The sequence below is a fragment of the Cinclus cinclus genome, chromosome 5 (genome assembly GCF_963662255.1).
Source record: "Cinclus cinclus chromosome 5, bCinCin1.1, whole genome shotgun sequence".
NCBI classification, from domain to species: domain Eukaryota; kingdom Metazoa; phylum Chordata; class Aves; order Passeriformes; family Cinclidae; genus Cinclus; species Cinclus cinclus.
In genome coordinates this window covers 51,267,304-51,283,688 of record NC_085050.1, presented here as the reverse complement: position 1 = coordinate 51,283,688, position 16,385 = coordinate 51,267,304, and positions in this window count along the sequence as shown.

Genomic DNA, 16,385 nt, shown 5'->3' with positions numbered 1-16,385 from the left:
TTACTTTTCAAAGATACATGACTTTATAGCAGGGGTTTACCCAAACTTTTTTTTTTTTTACAGCCACTTTAAAAATAGACAACAACTTCACTAGTATAGCTAAGTTACATCAAAGAAAGAATTGGTGTACTAAATGTGAAGAAGCTGGCCAATTCCCCAGGCTCACAGATTTTTGTCTTTTGTTTTTGAGGAAACCCCTATACATAAATGAAAATAGTATCTGAGTATATTCTTCAATGGTGGACTAAGCAGTTTCTTAAAACAAGACTTTAGCTTGCCATTCACTTCGGACTGCCTCGAAAATAAGATACACTACTGCTTAAAAGAACCATCGGAATGCTTCAGCGCTGGGAACAGGTGTTCTCTAAAAAAAAAGCAAGAAAACAAGTTAAGCTTTCTTTTGTGGCATTGGCATACTCGAGTTCTAGTTGTTCTTTTCCCTTACATTTTAGGCATACTTTCAGTTATTTAGGAACAACACGATGCCTCCCATTGCTTGACGATTAATAGAAACATCCTTCTCCAAACACACACCATTTTAGGATCACACGCAATACATCGTACTCAGTATGTAACACACCTAACACGCTGTCTTCTTAGTTTGTTAGCAAAGTAGTCATGAAAATGTAAACATTGCTAGAAAAAATATCTGGAAAACAGACAGTGCTTTTAGAATAACCACATGGTTGTACAATGGTTTCTGCCTTGACCCAGCATACTGGGCATGCAGTTATGGTTTGGTGGGTTTGTGTGTTAAACAGACACCTTGGCAAGACCATGCTCATGACAGGGGAGTAGCAGAGGCACTGCTCTGTCACTTGGAAAGCGTGCTGTGTCTTCAGACACCTTAGGAGGAGAGGTCGGCGTTTTCAAACCTCACCTTGTTCCACATTTAGGTTGCTATGCAGAAAGAACTGAAAACACATCCATGACTTCATTCCACTGAGGGTATCACCCTCCTGACTTAGGGGTGCTGCCCAGACTGCCCCTGTCCTTTCTTTCACACACGTGCAGGACCTTGGCTTACACAGAAACAGTCCTGTGTAAACACAGCTACTTCCCCTCTCCTTCCCCCACCTGCTGCACCCTGACAATGATATCCACTTGCATCCAGGTGCCTCCACACACATTTGAGTAGCAGCAAATTCCCTTCACAGCTTTAAAGTACAACTTACATGGCTGAAGAAGCTGAGCCTGTAAAAGCTGCGTCATTTCTGTGAGGTATTTCTTGTCCTCAATTTCCTTCAGTCAAAAGATGATGAAAGCACCCTTGAACACATGCATCACCCACATGTCTCCCCTCCAGAATTAATGACTGCACTGTCCAGGGAAGAGAGAGTGAGCCCTAACATGATGACACTCTATTAGTCTGTCCCAGCTCACAAGTACTTGTTTCATTAAGAACTACCCACAAAACAGTAGTGTTACACCTGAAAAAAAATTCTCCTAAAAGGAAAACTCTGGAAATTTGCAAGTAAATACTTGTAACAAAGAAGTTCTTATGAATGCTGCCAGTGCCACATTTAAGTACCATGTCTCTTTTTGAAAGAATTATTTTTGTTTCAGAGAAGACCTTTTTAATATTTCCCTAATTTTTCCACTAAAATCCAACAAACCATGGACCCAACAGTGTACAGTGTGCATTGTAGTTGGTGTCAGAGTATTACTTTTTGAATTCCAGGGAAGTGCTCATCAGTATGGCATGTATTTTTTGTTGAATAATTAGCCCAGTTTGTGATAAACAGGCTTAAGCACATAGCTTCTCTTTTTGCAAAAGCCATATGAAATGAGACCTGTTATTGTTATGTTTATTGCTTCTGCACTTGGAAATACCAGAGATCAAAATAATTCTGCTGTATTATCAGAACTCTGACCTGTTGTCAATTCAATATCCACTCCCCCTCCACAAATGCTACACTTCAATAAATTATCTGAAAATTAACTTCCAAGGACAATGAGCTGGTGTGTTGAATACAATCACCCTGACTAGTGTGAGTTTTCTTTGTGTTGGTGGTGCAAAAGAAGGAATTGTTCATATCCATCTTTAATAGTCCCTGTTCTGCCCATTTATGTGAGGTGAGCATGAGCACAAGTAGTGACAGAGCACAGCAGCCCTCACACCCAGGTACTCCGAGGAGAGCTAATGCAATTTCATCCACACTGGTCTGTGTGGGCTGTAAGATGGCTGCTGAGAGCGAGGTTTACAGATTTATAATTTATAAAGAGCTTGGCTGCAGAAGAGGCTGGAGTTCAGAATGGCAGGAAACAATTGCATGACTAAATTGACCTCAGAAGAACAGTCAAACATGCAAACATATTAAACACAATACATTATCTTCACTTGAAAACTAAATGCAATATTCTGCTGTGGGTCCATCTGCCTGAACACAAAACCACAGCTAGACAGAGAGATTTAAAGACGTAGTGACTGAGACGGCTTTTATTTATTTTCTTGCCACATCAGGTTGAGTTTCTGTCAGACGTTGTCATATCAGCTGGAAGTAAAGGTGTAACATCTGATTAAAAGGTCATTCAGACCTTTAAATACACAGAATAGTATTTTTGAAGGGCAAGGCTGTGGTTGAATATGTGTGTTTTTGAAAAACTGCAAGATAAGGAATTTTTGTACCCGTGTACCAAGTTCTAATTAGTGATATACATTTACAATTAGATATCCATCACACTAACTACCAGTTTGGGAATGAATTAATAATCCACCTTTAAACAAAAACAAAAACAAAATAGAAATCTTTAAAAACTGAGCAGCTAAATCAAGTTAAATCTAAACCAGTATACGCAATGAAATGCATAGATTTCACCACTCCAAGAAACCAAGGCTATTTCCAGGCAAAGAGAGTCCCTTTAGCCCGTTTAGAGGTTCAGCACACCGACACACAAATTTAAGTGCAATGACCATCTACTGCTTAGCTGTGTAAATCCAGCAGTCCCAGCTGGGGAATCAAACTCTCGGTAAGATTACAGCGCATTTCTGGATCTCTGTACTGCCGGTGGGGAATGGTTATCCTGAGTGACAGGAAAGACATATCCCTCTGGAAGCCTAGGAAGGGGTGGTGAGGAGCAGAATCAGAGTTGATCAGAGCTGTTTTGCTGTAAAAGCCTTCACTGCTTGGGCTGGTGCAAATGCTGACAAACGGCAGGCTTGCTCTCAGGAGGATGCTCAGAAACCTGCAGCCCTGGCTTCTCCAAGAAGGTAATGCTATAAAGCATGGTACTGGAGAGGATTTATCCCTACACAATCCCAGGATGAAATGTCCTCCACACTTCCAAACTTTCTATTCTGCTCCCTATTCTGCCAGCTTTCACTGTGGAAAAAGTAGCTTGAATATTTGAAATCTAAAAATCTAATTATTGCCTAGAAAAATGAGCTTCATATAGGGAACTAAGCATGCTACATTTTTGGAAGAGGTAAAAAACAGACAACAGAAACCAACAGAAAATCTCCTCAATTAAGCAGAAAAATGATACCTATGTATCTGTCCTGGACACCCCAAAGGGAAATGCAAAAGCAGACCCTTGCTTTACACAGTACATGAAAACTGCACGCTGGCAGGAGCTGTAAATTCCTCACCAAAGTCTGTTTCAACACTTGTATTTTCACAGCAAAAAGCACTCGCTAAAGAACGACACCTCCCACTGCCCTCTGGGGTGACCGACTGACGGAACAAGGCATGGGATGCTGGACAATGGGATTTGCTCATCCAAGGTCTGCCTACTCACCCAGCCCAGTCCTTGGCAAGGTCAAGCCTACCACACCTGCCCAAGAAATCCTCTCTCCTTGGCTTTCTGAGTCTCAAAGCCACTGAAAGATGCGATGGAGAGACAAGGACTCAGGAAAGTTGGCTGCACATGCTTGGGATGCTGCTGCTGCTTAAGGATGCAGGAAAAATTCAGAGCCATCTAACCAAAACTCACTGTATGTCACCTGTATTACTATTTTATACAAGGCTAGGGAATCATTTGAGTTGAGATGAACTGCATTCAGAAATAAAACAGAATAACAAAATATATCAGAGCACTACATGATTATGACCTAATACTTTACCAATGTTAAAAGATGTTGCATTATGTAAGAATCCTTTGATGTTTGATCCATGAGCAAAAATCCTGCTCTCATTGAAGTAAACTCACATGCTGGCTACAGCAAATTATTAGCCAGATGTGGCAGTCCTTATTCCTGTTAAGGAACCGTGGAAACAATCCAGCTCAACAGAGACTCTTTGGGAAGTATATGGCAACTGAGGTATGTCCAACAAAATCTGGGCTACCTGGTGGTTTTTACAGAGATACATACAACCACAGAAGTAGACAGTGCATTAATGAATCTCAAATTCACATGGCAAATGACATAAAACTGGTGGATTTCCCAAAGCAATGGGACTGGTGCTAGCAACACAGAGAAAACTGAGCTTACCAAGATCTGCAGATAGCCCAGTATTAAATTCTCAAGCTGGAGAACAATCCCTTCTTGAAATACTTGCACAAAAGGAGCAGTTTGGCAAGGTAAGTTACGTACATACATATATGTGTGTGTGTTCATGTCTATGTATATCTCAATATATTTATGTATATTGAGAAACAGATATATGATCAGATATAGAGAAATCTGGTGTTCTATGGTGGCCAAAATGATGCAGATGGAAAGTCCTGGCCCCTGAATGAAATGCAATTTGAATCAATCAGCAGCCCAGCTGAGCAAACACTGACCACCACTGACTATAAACCAGTGCCTGTAGGCTTTCCTTAGTGTGAATGCAGGCTATGCACCTCATCAGTCTCAGAGAGCCCACACGACCATCAGCAGGAAAGCAAACTGGCCTTTACTTCATGTCACACCTTGTATTTCTAGTGTGACAATATCTAATTCAGGTGTCTGATGGTCACCCTGGAAATGACATCACCATTGCTCACATATAAACAGTGCAGACTCTGCTGCAAATTCAAAACTCACTTTCCATCCTCAATTTCCCTCTCTGGAAGACCCTTCCCCAGACAAGAGCTGGGCTCAGGGCACACACAGTGGTACAGGCACAGTCTCATTGCTGGGATGGAGCTGTATTACACTGTGATGGGCTAAAGCCCAGCAGACGGATGCGGTCTCCAGAGCACCGTAAGATCATATAATGGTTTGGATTGGAAGGGCCCTTATAGGTCACCTTCAACTCACCTGCCGTGGGCAGGGATACCACCCACTGTACCAGGTAGCTCAGATCCCCATACAACTCTGCTTTGAACACTGCTAGGGATGGGGCATCCACAGCTTCTCTGGGCAGCCTGTTCCAGAGCCTCACCACCCTCACTATAAGGTGTTTCTTCCTAATGTGTAATCTAAACCTACCTTCTTTCAGTCTAAAGCAATTTCTCCTTTTCCTACCAATACATGTCCCTGTAGAAAGTCCCTCTCCAGTCTTCTTGTAGACTCCCTCTAGGTACTGGAAGGATAACCATCTCCTGAACCACAGAGCATCAGCATCTCCTGACACACAGGAAGGTAGGTGGAAGATGCCATCTGTCCTACACCGACCTACTCCGACACTGGCACATGTAGTCTGGACAGCATCTCCACTCCTTACCTGCCTAAATGCTAAGCCACTCTGAGAGCCTTTCAAAGTATCTGCAGCCCACTTTGTTCCGCTCATAAATATACATTACCTACAGCAGTGACTTTGGGGAAAACCTCATGACGCTCAGATTCAGCTCACACAGTCTCCTTGAATGTTTTTCTTCTGGCAAGGAGGCTTGGGGGCAAGAAACTAGTGTGTGAACTGCATCCCCTGGAAATGCAGAAGGAAAAAGCAGAACCCAGTGTGTGGCATGTTTCTCCCAGCTGCTCCGCTGCCTGTCCTGGAGGTATGCCAGGAGACCCACCACGCTGACCCGGCACCGAGGGGGCCAGCTGCAGCTGCAGGAGGATGAGTGGATGAGGCTTTGGCACACGTGCATACTAGCTGGCACCAGGGAGCTCCGTGCAAGGATAGCCCTCGCCTCAAACTCCTGGCATCCTCCCACCAGCTACAGGCCCACGGGAGGGATGTGCTGCCCCAACTCTGAACGAGGTGTGAAACAGTCCACGAAGTTGCCGCTCCCCACAGCTGCCAAAATCCCTGGCTGCCCACCAACACTGTGCTCCTGCTCACTGTGCATGTTATCAGGCAGTAACAGATGTCCTCTAATAACAAGCTTATTATTGGACTTAGCAGATAAAAAGGGACATGTATGCTAGGTCAGAAGTTTGGTGGTGAGATTTCTTCCACATCCCACTTTAAAATATCTCTTCCTCTACCAGAGCTACAGGCCTGTCTCCCTTCATACCAAGGATGAGATTTAACATTTATTTTAAAAGTCAACTTTATTTGCTCTGAGAGGACATGCATCTGTGTGCTGGAAGTTACTTTTCCACTTGCACTGCATATCTCTCAGGCTGTATTTGAGACAAACCAGATTTAGAACACACCAGATTAGGAAAACTCATTTGACTTTTTCTGCTGCCAGCTCCACCAAGTTAAAAGTAAACCTTTGCCACAGGTCTGTGGCAAGTAGAAATTTTTAAAATGTACTCCTAAGTCAGGGTCATGGTTTGAAAACCCAGCTCTTCTCAAAGAGCTCAGAGGTAACCTCAGGAGATTTCAGTGGAGTCAGCTGGGGAATAAAAGATTTGTGCCGATGGCCACGGAGACCTGCCGATGTACTGCCGGATCCTGCCACTTGGACTTGACATCAGCAGCAGGCCGCAGCTCCCCAGCCAAATCAATAGGATTAGTCAGAGAAGTAATGTCTTTCTCCGCAGGAGAAAAAAGGAGCAAAGGTATCTCTCATTTGCATTCACTACACACCACAGTGTATTTTATACATTAACTTCTTTTTCACTATACAGATGATATCAAATTTGGAGGAATGGGGTCTTGATCTGAAAAAAAATGCATAATGCCATTGGGGAAAAGAGACGGCAACTACGGATCAGAAATCATAAGGAATCCAGACTAACGCTGTCAAAGAAAAAACAGCTCAGTCCCAGGAAATGTTAGTGACGGAGCCCCTCTCTGTGCCACTGAGCATCACCTTCGGCTCTAAGGAGAGCAGCTCACATGCTCCACCACCGGCCTCAACACTTCCAGGGCTCAGCTCGGGTCACTGAAGCGCAGCAGCGGTGCGCAGAGGGCACCGGCACAAGGATGCGGGCAGAGCCCTGTTAAGGAACACATCTCTGCCCATCCCCTCCCAGGCTGGGAGTAGCTGGCTGTGGACGCCTTCCAGCACACTCTCTCCCTCGTGCCAGCGCAGCCCTTTTGGCCAGCGAGCCGACGGACGGAGCCAAGTCTCCACCTCTGCCGTCTCGCTCGCTCCCGAGGGGAGCGCGGCTTGGCCGCCGGCTTCCCCGTGCCTGGCATCCCTGGCAGCGGCGGGCCAGCCGGCTCGGGAACTCCTCCTGCCATCTGCCACCCTGCCGAGCTCCAGCTGGCCGCGCTCCGGCTTCCTAATGGCTTCCTGGCAAGGGCAGCAGGGAAGATACCAGAGGTTTGGCTTTTCAGGTTAGGGGTCTCCCACATCTCACTGTCAAAGGGATTCACCTTTCTTTCCCCATTTCTACATCTCTCTTGAGCAGTTCATGCAGTTCCTTTACTTTTTCAGCTACCCCTGTACCTGATGGTGGAGCTGCTAAGTCTGCTGGAGTGCCTACTCAGCCTATGTGACTACTTTGCTTTTTTTCATTTGTTATTTGCATTCCAGCAACATATGAAGGCCTCAGGCAGGATGAGGGATTGTTTCTGTTGGTTCTGCCTGACTGGCCTCTCAACCAGTAGGTCTGATCTGTCTCCTGCTTTTTCAGGAACTGGGAAGGACTCATATAAGCTTTAAGAGTATTACTTCGGAGCCAAAAATGATGCTAAGCAGAAAAGGTGTCATTCAGCATTCACATACCGACTGTGGGAATTAATATCAATAGTCAAATGCTTTATTAGCAGAAAGCAGAAAGCTCTGTTACTGACAAAAGTTTTATAGAGAAATTCTTGGATACAGGTTTGTTACCACCATCCAACATAAAACCCAAGATCCTACAATTCACAAGACATTAAAAATGAAATATCCACACCAGTGCTCAGCTTCTTTTGCCTAGGACCAGACTTTGTCTGGTTACTTCTTCTGGTGACTTCTCTGTCAGACATCAACTAGAAGTGTGCCTGCCTACTGCAATGGATGTACAATGTACATACACCTCCCCCTCTCTCACACACATATTCACCTTCTCCCTAATCAAATCTCTGTGAAGACCATCCATCAGCCCCTATCATTTATCCTTCCCACACATACCAGCTCACAAAACAGAATTATTCTTGTTAACATTCATTCCATTAATGAGAAATCCCTGTTGGTTCATCATCCAGCAGTACAAGTCTTTGCACTCACAGGCTGACATCTCTATCATCCTCCAAACTGCTGCCCTGGGGTACAGTAATCTCTTACAGACTGGTCTCCAAGCAGAGGAGAGGTACGTTTCTCTGTACCAAACCTAAATTTAAATCTCTTTCTCCTTGAGCTGCTGGGGCTTCAATATCTTTTTCTCCTGCATGGAACCTAAAATCAGCTATGATGCCTCATTGGTTAGCTAACTGCTTCTGTCCTTTGGGATTTTTCATATGCTGTTGATAAAAGAGCCCGTGAAAAATATATCCATGAAATTCTTGGTCTCTGCTTGCTTTTTTCTTTTTCTGCAAAGCTTGCAAAAAAATTTAAAAAAAGAAAAAAAAAAGAAAGAGAAATACAGAAATACATCACTCAAATGCAACACTTGATATCTGAGCTGAGGGAGTATAATCAGCCAACACCTAAGACTCATCACAGGTGCCAGTTTGGCTCTCTTATAGCCAAGCATCAAGGTGAGCACCCTGTATTGTCGGACTCATGCAGGAAGAGGAGCAACAACACACTCATACAGCAGGTCACCACAATTCCTGACTGGTGAGGGGAAACGTTAATACATTGTAAATGGTTTTAAATCCCATTCTTTCCCAGGTGTGTCTTCTGAAATTTCCAAGGATGACAATTAAAACACATCTCAGTAATTATTTTCATAACACTATGACCTCCACTGAACTTTGACCTCCAATTTACTCTACATCAGCTTCCAAGCAACCAGCCAACTGTTTCACCACCTCCCAGAGCTCAGATGAACTGATAATGTAGAGGGAATGGGTTTTACATCATTACTAAGATAGTGTCATCGAATCCTCTCTCACCCTCTGCCATGTGGGTCACACAACCCTTCCAAATATATTTTCCTCCTGTTTTGTTCGCTCTAAAACTAAAAGCCTTTTTTTTTTACTAATACTACTCACTTTGGAGATCACATATTTGGAAAGAATGTCTATTCCTTGCCTCCCCTTTTCTGTTTCCAGCCTTTTTTCATTGCCTTTCACTCTGCCCTCCTTGTAGATTCTACACAGACTTTGAGAACTCTTCAGCTCTCTTCCAAGCCTGTAACTGACAAAGCTGCTGCACCCAATCTCCAACTCTCCACCAGTTAGGATGTGCAGGACAGATGTTACTGAACTACAGTTGTTTTGGGGTACTGTTTTCATGACAATGGGGCAAATTCTCTGTGTTAACATAGTGCCAAACTGATATGCTGTCAGCATGCTCTAGCTTTCCTAGGAAACACAGTACACACCACCAAAGAAAACTTTAAGACCAAGAAGTCCTCGTGCAAGAAATCATTCTTTTCAGCCTCTCCTTTGCAAGCTTCCCCTCTCTTTTTCACATCTATTGGCATTTTTGTATGTATGCCTTTATAATTTTCTTACCTCTGGAACAACTTGTTTGGATGACAAGACTCCACACATACTAAATGCTCACCCTGATATCCAAATTCTCTCCACAAACTCCAGTCAATTTAAAAATTAATTTTAAAAATTAATTAAGGAAAGTGGTTTATGATATCAACAAGGGCATGGGAAAACCCTGCTTACCCTCATCCAGGTTCCCTTCAGCTCTGTGAAATCTTGGTCTTCCCCTGAAGAAGGTTTTGGAAGAGCTCTTCAATTGTCTCACCTGAATACTGATTTATTACTCACAGCAGCAAACGCACCTTGTGCTATTCTCAGCAAGGGAGGTATCACTGCATCTTCAACCCTACCACTGCACCCTTCAGTGCTCAGTCTGTCCCATGGTAACTGAGTCACTCCTGTGGAGGAGCAGGCACCCCCTCACTGAGGCTTCACATATTATAACTAACCCTCAGCCACTCTGGAATCCTCCTCTCTTTGAGCACTCTACATCTCTTCTTCCCTCCTCCTCTGCCCGCATCTTAAGTGATATCCATCTTGAACTCCTTTTGACTTACCCCATTTCCAGTATTTATTAAGTTCTTCTCTCCACCTCAAATTTTAATACTGCTTCTCCACTTCCTAAACCAATGAATAATCTCTCTCATCTCTGTCATTGATAGCTGCTTAGTCAAATATATAGAAAGATAACTTCTAGCCAAATGAAGTCTGATACCAGCTAGTGGGGATCCTACGTAGAAGTACAACAGACACCATGATCACGGCAGTCTGGAGCAGAAAAGAATACTGTCCTGAGAAAGGAGAGGTGTAAATAAATGCCCAGCACTTCAGAGATTGAGGTAAAGAAAAATACTGAGCAGAGCAGGCAAAAAATAAGATCCTATGGTGAGTACAGGAAAAGCACTTGATGAGTATGCTGCCTGACAAGAACACAGTATCCAGCATGACCCAGGCTGCCTTTATTCCTTTTACCTTCTCATATCTCACTTGGCACCACTGTCTGGTTAAATAGGAAGGAACAGAGAAACTGGGAAAATTGAAAAAAAAAAAAAAAAAAAAAATTAAACAGGCTTCACATATACCTGGCTATGGATTTTTATAGTGCTAATTAAGAGGATGCCGAAGAGTTTCAGGGAGGAAAAAATATTTCCCATAATGTCTAAGAGTAGAAGTTAACAAGCCTGCTGGGATCTTTTTAGCCCCTGCAGAGCTAAGCCTTCAACATTATTAAATGGCTGTTGCATCTAAAGTACAGTGCAACATAACACACAACAGAAAGCACAGGATGCTGAAATGGGGGATGACTTTAGATTACACCGCAGAGTAATTCAATTTCAGGACAGCTGTTTGCATGTGACTGAACAAGAAACGACTGTAGGAAACAATAAAAGTACCCAAAAGAAGAGAAAAGGCAGACATGCAGTCAGGGTCCTCAAATAGCAAGAAGAGCGTCAAAGCAAGCCGCGTGCTTCAAGATATTGTGGTTCAGTACAATCATCCAGGCACATGAGGTATCAGAAACACTACAAGACACTACAGAAGCAGAGAAACGCTTTCCCTGGGTGGTGGCACTCCTTAGGAGATGTGTTTGCTGCTAGTTTTCAAGCACATAGTTAGTGGCTAAGGAATTATTAGCCACCAAGGGTACAGTGACACAAGTAACTTATTGCTCCCAACTCACTTGGGTACATCCAAAAACCTTATCTTAAAGCCTTTTCCTATGCAAGTAGCAGCCATTTCCCATTGCAACCAAAAGGATTATGCTGTATTTTATGAGTCTTTGTGGTGTACATCCGAGGTTTGCCTGCTTAGAACTATTTCACCAAACCTAACCCTTACAATATATGCATGTTAAGAGTTGGAAGACTACTAGTTTTCTTTTTATGAATAAAAAATTTTAGGATATTTGGGAAAGACCTGCTCTTAGTTATTGCCATGCTTAAATGCATGACATGACAGCATGACAGCATACAGAAATTAATATCAACCTTTTTTTTTTTTTTTAACTCTCTGGGGCACTTTTCTTTGAAAACCCAAAAAGCAATAACAGGATGTTGCTTTTTGACCAATACATAAATAAACAAATAAATAAAAATATATATTTCTGCTCCTTTTCTTTCCCCAGTACCAAGTATCAAGGGATTGCTTCCTGACATCCTAACATGTTCTCCAAATGAGCAAGCTCTTCCCTTACTTCAGTAAAGGTGTTAGGTGTGCACTTAGCAAACAGAATTACATGGAAAGTGTCACCAAGATTTGTTAATATGAACAAACATGAACAAGCAGACAAAAATTGAGACTGTTCCTTACTGTTACCCATCCCTAATAAGTGGTATGTAGTATGACATTCACATATCTACCAACTTAGACAAAGTCTCCCTCTATGAAGCAGGCATGATGTGTATAGTCTACAACAATTTGTATAAACAGAGAATTTGAAAAGATGTTCCAAACATCCTGTAGCTGCATAGGACTCCAAGTCATTATGGTTTTATACACCTCTAACTGAAACATATAGTTCAAAGTAACCTAAATGATATGGGGGGTGGGGGGGGGAAGGGAAAAAAGATACTTATGCTAATTACTGCTCAAAAAAAACCCCAAACCATCCTCATTCATCATCTTTCTCATGACACATGCAGCTTGCCCAGCCTAAACAATACATACAGATTTCATTATGTCAGCTTAAAAAGTAGACTAAATAGTCACAACACTGAAATCCAGAGTCTGGCACAGAATCATGATGCCCCAATGCATAACCTATGCTAGTACTTAGAAAACCATGCAAAGAACTACTCAGTGCAATCAAAATTCAAAACTACCACAACCAGTTAACCTCTCTCACCATATGGACAATTTCACTAGCAAACAATCATAGTTCAGTGATTTAAAGCAAGTGATTTTCAATGCAAGTAAAAAGCAGTGTTTGTATGAAAGAGGCTGTTAAGTCCTTGACTGGCCTACAACTTTGCAGAATTTCTTGAAATTCTGTTCAGTTCAGTACCAAATCCCACCACTAAGAGATTTTCTTAGGCAGGAGCAACTTCATTTTTAACCCCCCGTAACAACAGTATGTACAGCATATCAACCAGCCATTTATACTCTAAACTGAACAGTAATGCCATGGGGTTTGGGCACTTCCTCTTCTTTGCAAGTATCACACGAGGAAAGGGAAACAACAACGTATGAAATGGTAAACCAGGCACCATCCAACCACATTTCAGAGGAAATCATTTGCACTCAGTGATCTGCCAGAACTACAAGGAGACCAAAAGTTCATCTCCTCTGGGCTCTAAATATATTCCTCCACCCCATGACTCCCACCAACTGCAGCACATTCCTGCCTTGCAAGACTTGAAACTAACACAGAAGGTCGACTCCCCTCAAGGAGATTTCTGAGCAGCAGACATCCGGCACTGGTGAGCAAAGACACAGCTGCTCTTGTCGGTGCTAGAGGTGGCTGTAGGAGGCTGGTGTTGTCCCCAAGAACCTCCAGAGGTCAAAAGGAAAACTCATCATTGAATGTATGTTTATCCCAGACATGTAGTACTGAATGAAAGCGACAAAAACTCACGGCAAAATGTTCAACAAAGGTCAGATCTTGGCCTGTCTCTCACTTCCTCCCCTCCTTACTCACAGTCACAGCAGGATCATGCACCATGTTGGAAGTCCCAAGCAAGAGCATCACAGTCACCCAGAGAGGGCTCTGTTACAGTGCTAGAAGCCAGTTCCAGCACCAGGCACACTCCCTGCAGGCTCCGGCCTGGGAACAGAAGAACAGAAAACCCTGGCAGAGCACCAGAGGCACAAACAAGTAGGAAAGAGGGGAAAAAACAGCACTCAGGGCTGATCAGGCTTTGCAGCCAATGCCAATGTAAACTGCACTCAGGGCAGACGGCAGTTCTTGCTCCAGCTGTAAACGCCCAGGAACAAGGACTGGTTTTTTGCCCTTTTGCAAAGCATTTAACACATGCACACAGGGAGCCTTGGCCAGATGGAGGGCCACGAGGCAGTGGCAGGCAAGAGAGACAGCCTGTCATACAGCAGCACTGCTGATGTTTAGTGATGAACGGCAACATGAGCTGCAAGGTGGTCTTTCTTTCCACCTTCCAGTAAGCCCATTGGATCGTGTTAGCCGCCTGCTTCTTATCAGACTTTACAGTTCCCCCTCACCACTGCTCAATTCCATCATGCCGTCACTTAACTTGTGCATGTAATTTAAAGCCAGATAGAGGGCAGGGAAATTGCTTCCTCTGAGGCCCCTACTAATTGACCCCTATCCACAGAGCTCAGCAGTCTTCCCTTAACAGCGCTCACACGCGCTACCGCAACACAAAGTGCAAGTTCGGAGTTTGCCAGTGCAGCCTCTCTCCCCTGTGGCAATGCCATATGGTGTTAAGACTTTCAGGATCAGACACCATTCCTGCTGAAATCAATCATCACAACCTATCCCTGGAGAAGGCCATTTCAAAATCCCACTGGCTTGAAGCACAGCTCAGCAAAGTGCCTCGGATTTGGAGGCTGGTATTGACTCAATCAGGTTGGCAAGCAAATGCTCAGTTTAATAGCACACATATCAATTAGCTGGGCTGTTACAAAGGGAGCAAGTGGTGCCCACTATGATGACAGCATGCCTAAACAGCTGATATTTCACATTTGGCAGGACCCTTCAGCCCCTGCCAATGCAAGTCAGCCTCTCTGACTGAACGTGCTGTCATGCTAATGAATATGAGCACTGGGGCAACTGAAATTCATACACTGAATGGGGTTCACTTAAAAGAAAGAAGGATGTCAACTACCATCAGGCACCTAGTCTTCATAACCTGCAGCAGAAGTTACAGACATACACCAATCAGAGGAAAAAAAGTAGTCTCTATGGGTAAATAAAGATTATGTCTCTTCAAACTGATTGCAAATCTGAATGAACACAGAATATACATACACAAGTAGGCAGCATGCAACGTGACGTCAATCTGATTTTTATAGATTTATTATTGCCGTACATAAAGTTTCCTAGTAATAATAACATTCTATGAAAAATTCTATGTGAAAACAGTAATATGAAAACAGTACATGGAAAGTAGGAAAAAATAATTCAAGTGTTAAAAAAAAAATGCTGTGCGAGAAGGATTCCATGAAAAATGCAAGGGTCAGGAACTGGAAAGCATTCACATGAATCTGTCTTCAACTCCATATACTATCTTTGAGAGTTATATCCTATGCCTTCGTTACACCAGTAGAAGATATTTAAAGGAAAAAGAGATAAATGGTTTCTGTGGGATCAGCCAGTTTACAGTTTATTGGTATTTTTCTAATTTTTCATTTGTTTTTTAAACATGGTTCCACCCCCTGCCCTAAATCACCCCTGCACTTTGCGGCTACTGTCGAGCACAATTCACGAATCATTTAAGTGTGTCTAGCGGATTGCGAGTCCCTCAGTCCTGCATATCCACGGGAGCGTGTAGGTGCCAGGGGACCATCCACACAGACCAGTGGATTGATTCCCTGGGAGCACAGGCCAATGAGTCACTCCAGCCACTCACTCCGCAGGGAGGCTGCCCTTACCCAACACCAACACCAACACTGCTGACACAGGGCCCTGGGGAGGCCCTGTCACCCTCTGACACCCTTACAGCTGGTGGCCTTACAGCCAGAGCACTGCTGCTGCACCTGTTTTGTAGGCAGCACTTCTGCCACTTTATTAGTTAATTTAAATGTTTTATAAAGAAGAAAGACTTAAGGAAACATCCATATAACTCAATTATTCTTCCTCTCCCACTGACAAACCACACTTCTGTAAAGAAATTAGCCACATCCTGTGACATAACTTTGTGATGGGCCATGACCTGCAGAGAAGTGATGCCTTACTGACATCTCCGCAGCTGGAAAGAGAAATCTGTTTCCTTCCAGTCACACTAGAGCAGCAGAGGAGCTTTTGTGTCTACATATCTTATAGAGCACAAACAGGAGAAAGTGGGGAAAGAGAGAATGAAGAAAAGAAGTGAAGGCAGGTGGTTATGGTAGCACACAAGTGGCTAATTTAACCATGGTTTTTACTAGTCACAGTGGTTAAATAATTTTAACAGGAGGCATTTTCATTGCACTTCTGAAAAGTTTTTAACACTACCAAACACCTTTGTCAGGAGCAAGGAAGTTCTGGAAATGTGCTCAGAGATGCACACAAACCCATAGGAAGATCTGATAATGTACAAATTTGTTTCTTCCAGAGATAGCTCACTTTCTGCACAAATCGATAAACCATCAGAACCTATCATTTATCACAAACATTAAATCCCAGCAGCACTCCGGTTTGCAAGCCTAATGAGGGAACCTGGCACACAGAGGCACTCTCAGTGCTGGGCTGTATGGGGGGAATTCTCCATGCCTCTGGTTCAGGGAATCTCTTTTAAGCTGTACTCTCTATTAACAGACCAGGGTGTTAACTATCCTTGTTGCAAACTTGCTACAAAACCAACAAAGGCATATTATTGAGAAAAACAAGAGCTGAAAACCCAGTCTAGTTTCTATCCCCTGGGAAGTCCATCCTGGTTTTTGTGCTAGCAATGCTGGGTCACCATTCAAAAA